This window comes from Schistocerca serialis, chromosome 2 (assembly GCF_023864345.2).
Source record: "Schistocerca serialis cubense isolate TAMUIC-IGC-003099 chromosome 2, iqSchSeri2.2, whole genome shotgun sequence".
Classification (NCBI taxonomy): domain Eukaryota; kingdom Metazoa; phylum Arthropoda; class Insecta; order Orthoptera; family Acrididae; genus Schistocerca; species Schistocerca serialis.
In genome coordinates, this window is record NC_064639.1 from 89,969,771 (window position 1) to 89,979,120 (window position 9,350).

Sequence of the window (9,350 nt, forward strand, 5' to 3'; positions counted from 1 at the left end):
CACTTCTGGCCAACAGGGAACCATCTATCATAGTTAGTGATTTTCTGATGTCTCCGTGCGCGATACCTGCGGTTTTATATGGGAAATCACCAGCAGGCATGTGCAGGTGGTGAGACAGTTTGTTGCACTGGCACTATAGGCATCTACGTACCCAGTCACGACGGTCTTTATTCGTACTGGGTAGAACAAAACGAGTGAACACTAGGGGAAAAGATCGACAGACTCCGAGGTGTCACAAGTTGTGTAGATAGTCAGAAGCTTGTCCACGAAATGCCGCTGGTAGGAAGGAGCGAGATCTTCCATGAGAGACTCCACAATAGAGTTCGACTTGCTCTCCAAGCACTCTGAGAAGTTGCAACTGTAATGCAGATACGTCATAAAGTAACAAACTTTGGAAGTCTCGATTTTGTGTTCAAATGACTGGACCTGTTGGTACTGTGACAGCCGTGACTTCATTTAAGGGATCGAGCGAGTTGGAGTAGCGATTAGCACACTGGATCGCATTCGAGAGGACAATGGTCCAAAACTGCGTCTGGCAGTCCAGATTTAGGTCTTCCGTAATTTCCTTACATCGTTCCAGGTAAATGTAGGGGTGATTCCTTTGAAAGGTCACTACTGATTTCCTTCCCCATACTTGAAACAGTCCTAGCTTGTGCTAGCTAAAATTAGCTTACTGGTATCAAATGTAGAGTTTAATTTGAGGAACAAAAGACGTTCAAAGGACAGCATTACACAGAAGTGAATCATTGACTTAGGGAAAACCGGAAATGAAGCAAAGCACAACGTTTGAGATGCAGTGTCACAGAAGAGTGTTTGAGCCATGCTGCGGCTAGCGTTGGTGCTGTTTGTAGGTTGCTGTCCTCTGTTGGAGGCCAGACGATATCGTTTAGTTGACATGGTTGCGGTTGTTTGTCTTTTTCTCATGTTGACTGGCGCCACTTGGTTTCCCAAGCGTTGTCTGACCGCTGGTGGCAGCAGCGGTGGTTATCGATATGTAGTAATTGTGGCCCTATCTTTGGGGTGACATCGTCGTTCTTCTGGGTCGTGCCAGTGGGCAATTTGGTTGGGGACTGAGGAGGACCCAGGTCTGCGCAGTGCGAGAACACGCTGGGACTGCTGGCGGCACGCATGGACCGCCGGATTGAAGGCCTGTGGTCACAAGGGTGCACGACCTCGACATAAACCGGATCCTGCAAGTTTTAAGTTGAGTGCATTTGGATTCAAGTAGAGAAACCTCCACCATTGTGAGATCTTGCGATTCCCCAGTGGCTTGGGCTAGTGATGTTGCTCGTAGTGCTGCCGAGGCAAAGAGCAGTGAGTGGAGTGATTGGGGAAGGCGGATCTGATTAGCTTTCCAGGACTTCTAATTACTATTTATTGCGTTCAGTTTGTTACTATTTGTTAAGTTCAACCAGCGGTATTTTTCTTGCCCAGTGGCCCCTAACGCCCCAGTTACCTGCCCTGGGGGTTAGTGTATGTAACGGCAGTGTACGTTTCCTCGCCTGCCGCTGCTGTCCAATGAGGCGTGCAGTTTTGACAGCTTTCTTGATTGTAGGTTGGTTGGCGATTCTTCTACTCTGATGGTAGTGATTCCTTTCTCTTTCCAGGCGCTCTAAGCACACTATTCTGTGGGCGGAGTCCAGCCCACTGGTTCTGGCTTTGGCATATTTTTACATCTTTGAATTTGGTTTATTGGACGTCAGGTAGCCTCAGCAAGATTATCATTGGTCATTCGTTAGACTGCCACTAGTCTGAGTTACCATCTTGTGAAGTGAATGTAACTCTTGGCTGCCTATCTCATCGTTCGTGAAGGTGTTTTTTGCCGGACCTACTCAGAAGTCGCTTCCTGGTGCACTGTCTGTGACTGGCCTTTGTGTTTTATTATTGTATTTGCTGTTTTATTGTATGTTTCTAATTGTTTATATAATTGCCATTCTTGGCGTTACAGCAGGTTTAAATGATTGTACTACCATGTTTACCATCATTTTGTCTCACCTGTTTGGTAATCAGTTTCTTGTCTTTTTAAATTAACTTTTTCTGTTGTATTTGCTGTTTTACTGGACGTTTTTTAAATTTTTTTTATATAATTGCCATTCTTGGCGTTACAACTGGTTTAAATGGTTGTGCTACCATGTTTACCATCATTTTGTCTCACCCGTTTGGTGATCAGTTGCCTGTCTTTTTAAATTAACCTTGTTATTGCATTGCTGTTTTACAGTATGTTTGTTAAATTTTTTATAATTGCCGTTCTTGGCGTTTAAGGCCTTCAGCCGTGACTGTGGTTACTTGCCTTAAAATTCTAATTGGGATCACATTGGCTTGTTTTTATGGTAAATTGAAACTCACTGAAAGCACTATTAATTACACAGTTATTTATTCCTTAATTAATAACATATGTTATCTTAATTTATTGCTGAGTCTGGAATTACCGTTTTAAAATAAATGTGTGTAATTGCAAAACGGAACCAACAGTAACTGATTAAGGCCCCATCCACAATCGTAACCGAATCCTGCCTTTCATGACTACAAGGCTTCAGTGTTGAAAACTAAGTGCACCGATAATGTATAATTAAGTTCTCCATCAGAATAGGCAAAAAACTCCTACATCACGGAAGTTAGCGAGCGTTTCGTCGACGGTGCACGATTCCTGTACCAGGGAGAAGGGAAGGAAGATTAGAGTTTAACGTCCCATCGATAGTGGGGTCATTAAAGACAGATCACAAGCTTAAGCTGCTAAAGGATGGGGTATGAAATTCGTCATACCCTTTTTCGAAGGAACTATCCTGAAATTTGCCTCCAGCAGTTTAGAGAAATGAAGGGAAACGCAAATCTGGATAACGGTGGTCCTCCAGAATGCAAGTTCAGCGTATTAACAACTCTTCCACCTCGCGCGGGATCTACATTTCTGTTCAGCTAGCTGCCTTTTGTGACTGTCATTATCACAGTAAGTTACAATCAGTCTCTGACATTACAGCTCATCAGTTCAGTATTCTACGTCTTTATACATTGATTCCTCTTGACGATACCCTTCAACTTTTGTCTACTCTACATTATTACTACCGCAGAAAACTTCAAATGCACATTATAACTCCCCAGTTCAGAACCACACATCTTCACACATTGATTCTTCTTGGCGATACCGTTCCACTTCAATCAACTCCACATCATAATTAAATCGTGATCTGCACCTCTATCTGTTCTTGGATACATCTTACAGTCCAATATCTGATTTCGGAATGATGAATTCCAGCTAGAATCTTCTCGTATCTGCAGGCCTTTTCCTGGTTGCCTTCCTCCTCTTGTGGTTACTGATCAACAAATTTGTTTAGTTGTTTTTTTGCAAACATCAAGGAGACTTTCTCCTCTCTCAGACCGATTACCGACCCCGCGTCCTCCCGTAAAACTATTCATTCAAGACCTATAACCTTTCAATACCCCATGATTACTAGATTTTCGTCTCCCTTTACATACTGTGTTATCCACCTCCCGTAAAACTATTCATTCAAGACCTATAACCTTTCAATACCCCATGATTACTAGATTTTCGTCTTCCTTTACATACTGAGTTATCCATTTGGTGCCATCGTACACTTGAATCCTTATTACTGGCGTTGGTTACTGTCCATTCTGATAAGAATAATCCTATCACTGAACTGTTCACTGCAGCTCACTCTTTTGCCTACCTTTCAAATTATAATGATTTATCCAGTTCGTCATTTTCTGCTGCTGGTTGTATTATCATGTATTTGTCTGAGCATAAATCCTTACTTTCTTCTCATTTCACTTCACTGACTATTACTATATTACTATAAGTAGACTACGCCTTTGCTTTAATCTTCAATTATCTAGCTTCCCTACGCTACCCTATCAACAATTATACTTTACACTAAAACCACACAGGTCGCTTCACTCACAGCTTCCAGCGGTGCATGTGAACCAATACCGGGGAGTCAGCTTGCACGGCAGTCCATTCCCCAGACCTCAGGAGCTTGAAATTTGGTTTTAGCCGTACTAGATGGGAGCATTCTTGGGAAAAAAATCCAAGAGAATCAGTGATTCAGACTGGTGTGTCGGTAGAGTATGCTCAGAGTCCTGCACAAACTCAATCTTACGAAGTAACAATAGTGCATCAACATTCAAAGACTATTGGTCGAAGTCAGTACTGCAACTGGCTGTCGTAATCTGTGCATGTTGGAGAAACTAACTGTGAAATGCTGTTTTTTTTTTTCTAGTGAATAACTGTCGCATTTTATTGGACACATTTCCAGCGCCACTCTTAATATGTTTGCACCTGTATCAACGTCCTTACTGCACGAACTATCTTAAGGTGTGTGGCGGGATATAAACGATATATTCACGAATGGCGGGTGGAAAGAATGATTGTGGCTAAAACCCCGTATAACATCTTATTTCTCTGATTTTCTTGTGATGATCATTCCACGAGGCATATGTGGGAGGAAGTACACTACTGACCATTAAAATTGCTACACCACGAAGATGACGAGCTACAGACGCGAAATTTAACCGACAGGAAGAAGATGCTGTGATATGCAAATGATTAGCTTTTCAGAGCATTCACACAAGGTTGGCGCCGGTGACGACACCTACAACGTGCTGACATGAGGAAAAGTTCCAAACGATTTCTAATACACAAACAGCAGTTGACTGGCGTTGCCTGGTGAAACGTTGTTGTGATGCCTCGTCTAAGGAGGAGAAATGCGTACCATGACGTTTCCGACTTTGTTAAAAGTCATGATGGTCGAATCCGTGTTTGGCGACATCGCAGTGAACGCATATTGGAAGCGTGTAATCGTCGTCGGCATAGTGGCGTATCACCCGGCGTGATGGTATGGGGTGCCATTGGTTACACGTCTCTGACACCTCTTGTTCGCATTGACGGCACTTTGAACAGTGGACGTTACATTTAAGATTTGTTACGATCCGTCGCTCTACCCTTCATTCGCCCTGTGAAACCCTACATTTCAGCAGGATAATGCACGACTGTATGTTGCAGGTCCTGTACAGGCCTTTCTGGATGCAGAAAAATGTTCGACTGCTGTCCTGGCCAGCATATTCTCCAGATCTCTCACCAACTGAAAACGTCTGGTCAATGGTGGCAGAGCAACTGACTCGTCACAATACGCCAGTCACTACTCTTGATGAACTGTGGTATCGTGTTGAAGCTGCATGGGCAGCTGTACCAGTACACGCCATTCAAGCTCTGTTTGACTCAACGCCCAGACATATCAAGTCAGTTATTACGGCCAGAGGTGGTTTTTCTGGGTACTGATTTCTCAGGATCTATGCACCCAAATTGCGTGAAAATGTAATCACATGTCAGTTCTAGTATAATATATTTGTCCAATGAATATCCGTTTATCATCTGCATTTCTTCTTGGTGTAGTTATTTTAATGGGCAGTAGTGTAGTATGTGGTCTGACTTCTTGGAACCTCCTTTCAAGACACGATCCATCCCATTTAATTGCTCTTCCAAATCATTTGCTGTTTCTGACATAATGGCAATGGCTTCATCAAACCTTAAAGTTTTATTTCTTCTCTTTGAACTGTAACCCATTTTCCAAATTTCTCCTCCGTTTCCTTGCAGAGATTGAATAACGTTGGGGATGGGGTACAACTCTCTGTCACCATCTTTTCAGCTACTGCTTCCCTTCCCTATTTTTTGACTCTTATTACTATAGCCTGGTTATGCGTACCTTTTCATCCCTTATAACATCACTAGTCCAAAGAGAATGGTCCACTCAACGTAGTCAAAAGCTTTCTCTAATTCTAAAAATGCTGTAAACGTAAGTTCATCGTTGTTAACTCTATCTTCTACGATGAGTTGCAAGGTCAGTATTGCCTCACTTGTTCCTACATTTCTCTTGTACCCAAACTGATGTTCACCATTCATCAAACCATATTCTATCAGTTTCTCCATTCCACTGTAAATAATTTGTGTCCGTATTTTGCAAGCATGACTCATTAAAGTAATAGCGCGGTAATATTCTCACCTGTGGGTGCTGCGTCCTGCTACAAGTGCGTGTGAGTGTGGGTGTGCCGAGCGTAGTGTCGCCAAACACTGTGTAATTAAATTAACCGCCAACTGTTCCAGTGCTGCCGACCACTAGGGGCCCCATGTAGGATGCGTGCAAACCGCACGGCCTCCATTGCGCCCTCTACCCGCGATCTGCGCCTGCCTACGCTCGGAGCAGGGCCGGCTCGCCTCATTGTGTTTTTTTAGTTTCTACTGCTCACATCAGTTGTTCTGTGTAGCGCTTGTGCTGCACCTTGTGTGTGAATTCTATAGTCTCGTTTCACGTGAAATCACCTGAGGCTTATTTCCGTTATTGTTCAGAGGTTTATGAATACAGCCAAATTTGTGTTATTTGGGTCGGTTTCGTGTATTACTTGGTTACTGCACGATTGGCGACGAGTTTGGAACGATTCCCACGTATGCAGTCTTTTAAGTGTGGTTTCATCAGGTTCAGTCATTATGCTACGCTACCAGTCCTGACTGAACTGCTCATTTCGGCAGTGACCACTTTGTTGGCTACCATTAAGACAGGGTACTATTCCACTGGAGTATCCACTCATTTTTTCCTCCGTATGATGATCCATCCAAGGATTGGGAAAATTACAAAAAAAAAAAAAAAGACTCGGGCAGCATTTTTTGGCTTTCGTTGGGACAGACTCAAATTTGTGCAAAGCCTTATTCCTCTCGTGGGTTCCACCTAAGGTGTATCAATTACTGTGTCAGTTTGCCCCTTTACAAGAAATGGCAGCTCTTATTTTTGATCACATGTGCAGTTATTGTCGAAGTTCCATCACAAACGAATGTGTATCATAGTGGTGCGAGTTGAATTCTGCCGATGCCACAAGAAACTACAGAACTTCACGGCCTTAGCCAAGTGTCAGTTCATTACTGATCCCCATAATGACTCTTATGCAGACTATATGGTGCGCGACACAATTACCTGTTTAGCTCCAGACAATGAAATGCGCCAGAAGGCTTTACTCTGTGAAAACAACCCATTGACAGCAGTTTTGCAAATAGCACAGTCTTCGAAGTTTCTCGCTTGGTGGGTGACCTAACTGAAGTGCGGGGCAATGTGGCAGCACTGACACATGATGTGCCTGCTAGGAAGACAGATAGCTTGCAAGAGAAAGCGGCAGTCGCAGTGGCAGTGGTGGGTATGCGGGTCGAGCGCCGAACAGACCAACAGCACCCCGAGCAGCCGCATCCACCACAGCGCTCAGGTCACCGGCCCCTGTTTACGTCTCGTCCTTTCCGTTCTGTCTAGCACGAACGTTCGGCGTGCCCTAAGCATTGGGCTACTTGTAATGATTGCCAGAAGAGAGGCCACATCGCCACTGTGTGCCAAAGGGCGCACAAGATGTGGACATGTATGTAAACTGTGTGATTCCAATGCTTGTGACTTCTCCCATGTTGTTTATCGAGTTAAGTGTTTTTCGCCAAATGTACCAGCTACAGGTCGACACATGCGCTGCAGGTGACATTATTGAATTCTCAAACTAATGTGAGTTTAGGCGCTCCAACGTTGACACTAATCATGCAGAAGTTGGTCGGTTACAACAATCAGAACATTGCACTGTTGGGACAATTTACGGTATCTGCCTCTTACAAGTCAGTGATTCGTTCCATTACATTTTTGCTGGTTTCCGATGGTGGTCTTGAGAAATTGTTCAAGATGAACTCATTTGAGAGAATTGGAATTTTTTTCACGAATGCAGTTCAACTCGTGTCCTATCAGGAACAGTGTTCTCAACTGGAAACACTTTGTCAAGTTTTCGGACCGTTTTTGGAAGGTACAGGGTGTCCTATGAATTTTTCTGCTCATATCTCTTTGAAAACCATAGCTTGGCTTCGTTTTTGTCTTGCGTGTCCTATTTCCGCTGCCCTGAAATATTCAGTGCAAGCGGAATCAAATAGACTTCAATCTCTAGGAGTTGTGTAACCTGTTCTGGCACCTGAATCGTCCCCACTAGTTCGGAAGCTGTCGGGGAAACTTGGCATCTGTGGCAATCTCAGTATTGCGGTCAACACACAGTCAGCCACGGATTTTTATCGTTTCCCATACCAGGAGGGACTGTTGGCGAAAAGTACTTTTCTAAAATTGATTTGCCTAAAGCGTATCTGTAGGTTCCTGTGGACGAAGAGTCTCAGCGAGTCCTGGTTTTGAATACTCCCATTGTCCTCTATCAACATTTGCGTCTCCCCTGTGCTGTGGCCAGCGCCCCTGCTATTTTCTGACTATTTTTAGAGCAACTGACTATGCCCAACCGGGCTGCATTAATTATTTGGATGCTATTGTTCTCACGTGCTCCTCCACGGCCGATCACTTGAAAAATTTTCGCACATTGTTTTCCGTCACACAGTCCGCATGCTAATGCTGTAACCTCGCTAAATCTGTTTTTTCAACCTTCTATTGTTTATTTGGGGTTCAAGGTCTCACAGAACTGCGTTTTCCCTCTGCCAGACCACATCTCCACCGTTACATCTTTGCATCACCACTTGTCCACGAAGGAGCTTCAGGCCTTCCTAGGAAAGATAGTCTACTACCATTAATTCCTGCCAGGGCAGCCACATAGGCCAACCTATTGCATGCTTTGTTATGCAAGAATGTACCTTTCTTTCTGGAGCCCGGATTGTGAACTGCTTTTCAAATGTTGAAGTTCAAACTATTCCCGGACCCTTAACTCACTAAATTCTCTCCAGACCAGGACATAGTTTTACCGACTGATGTCTCACAGTATGGCCTCGATGTGATCCTACCACACCAGTATACTGACACCTCTGAACAACCTGTTGCTTTAGCTTCTAAATCTCTCACTGCAGCCCAGCAGCATTACTCTTGGGTGGAGAAAGAGGCTCTTACTATAGTCTACACTTTCCAGAAATGTCATTTTTTGTATGGTTCCAAGTTTCATCATATTACTGACCATAAACCCTTGATTTCCTTGTTTAACCGTCATACTTCCTTGACAGACAAGGCTGCACACTGCCTACAAAACTGGACGCTGTTCTTGTCTCATTACAATTATGAAATCCATTTTCAGCCTACATATAAACATGCCAAAGCGGATGCCTTGTGTCGCCTTCCTGTGAGTCTTGATCTCGTCTTTGATCGTCAAGAATTGCTTTGTTTCCATCTTGATACCGAAATGCAGGCCAGGGTCAATGGTTTCCCAACTACGAGCTCATGCATATCAGCTGCCGTTGTCTCTGACCCAGTTCTCCGCCAGATGGTTCAGTTCGTTCAATAGGGCTGGCCACATAAACCACCATGTCAGGCTTCAGACCCTCTGCACAACAGTTCACCTCTGCTTTT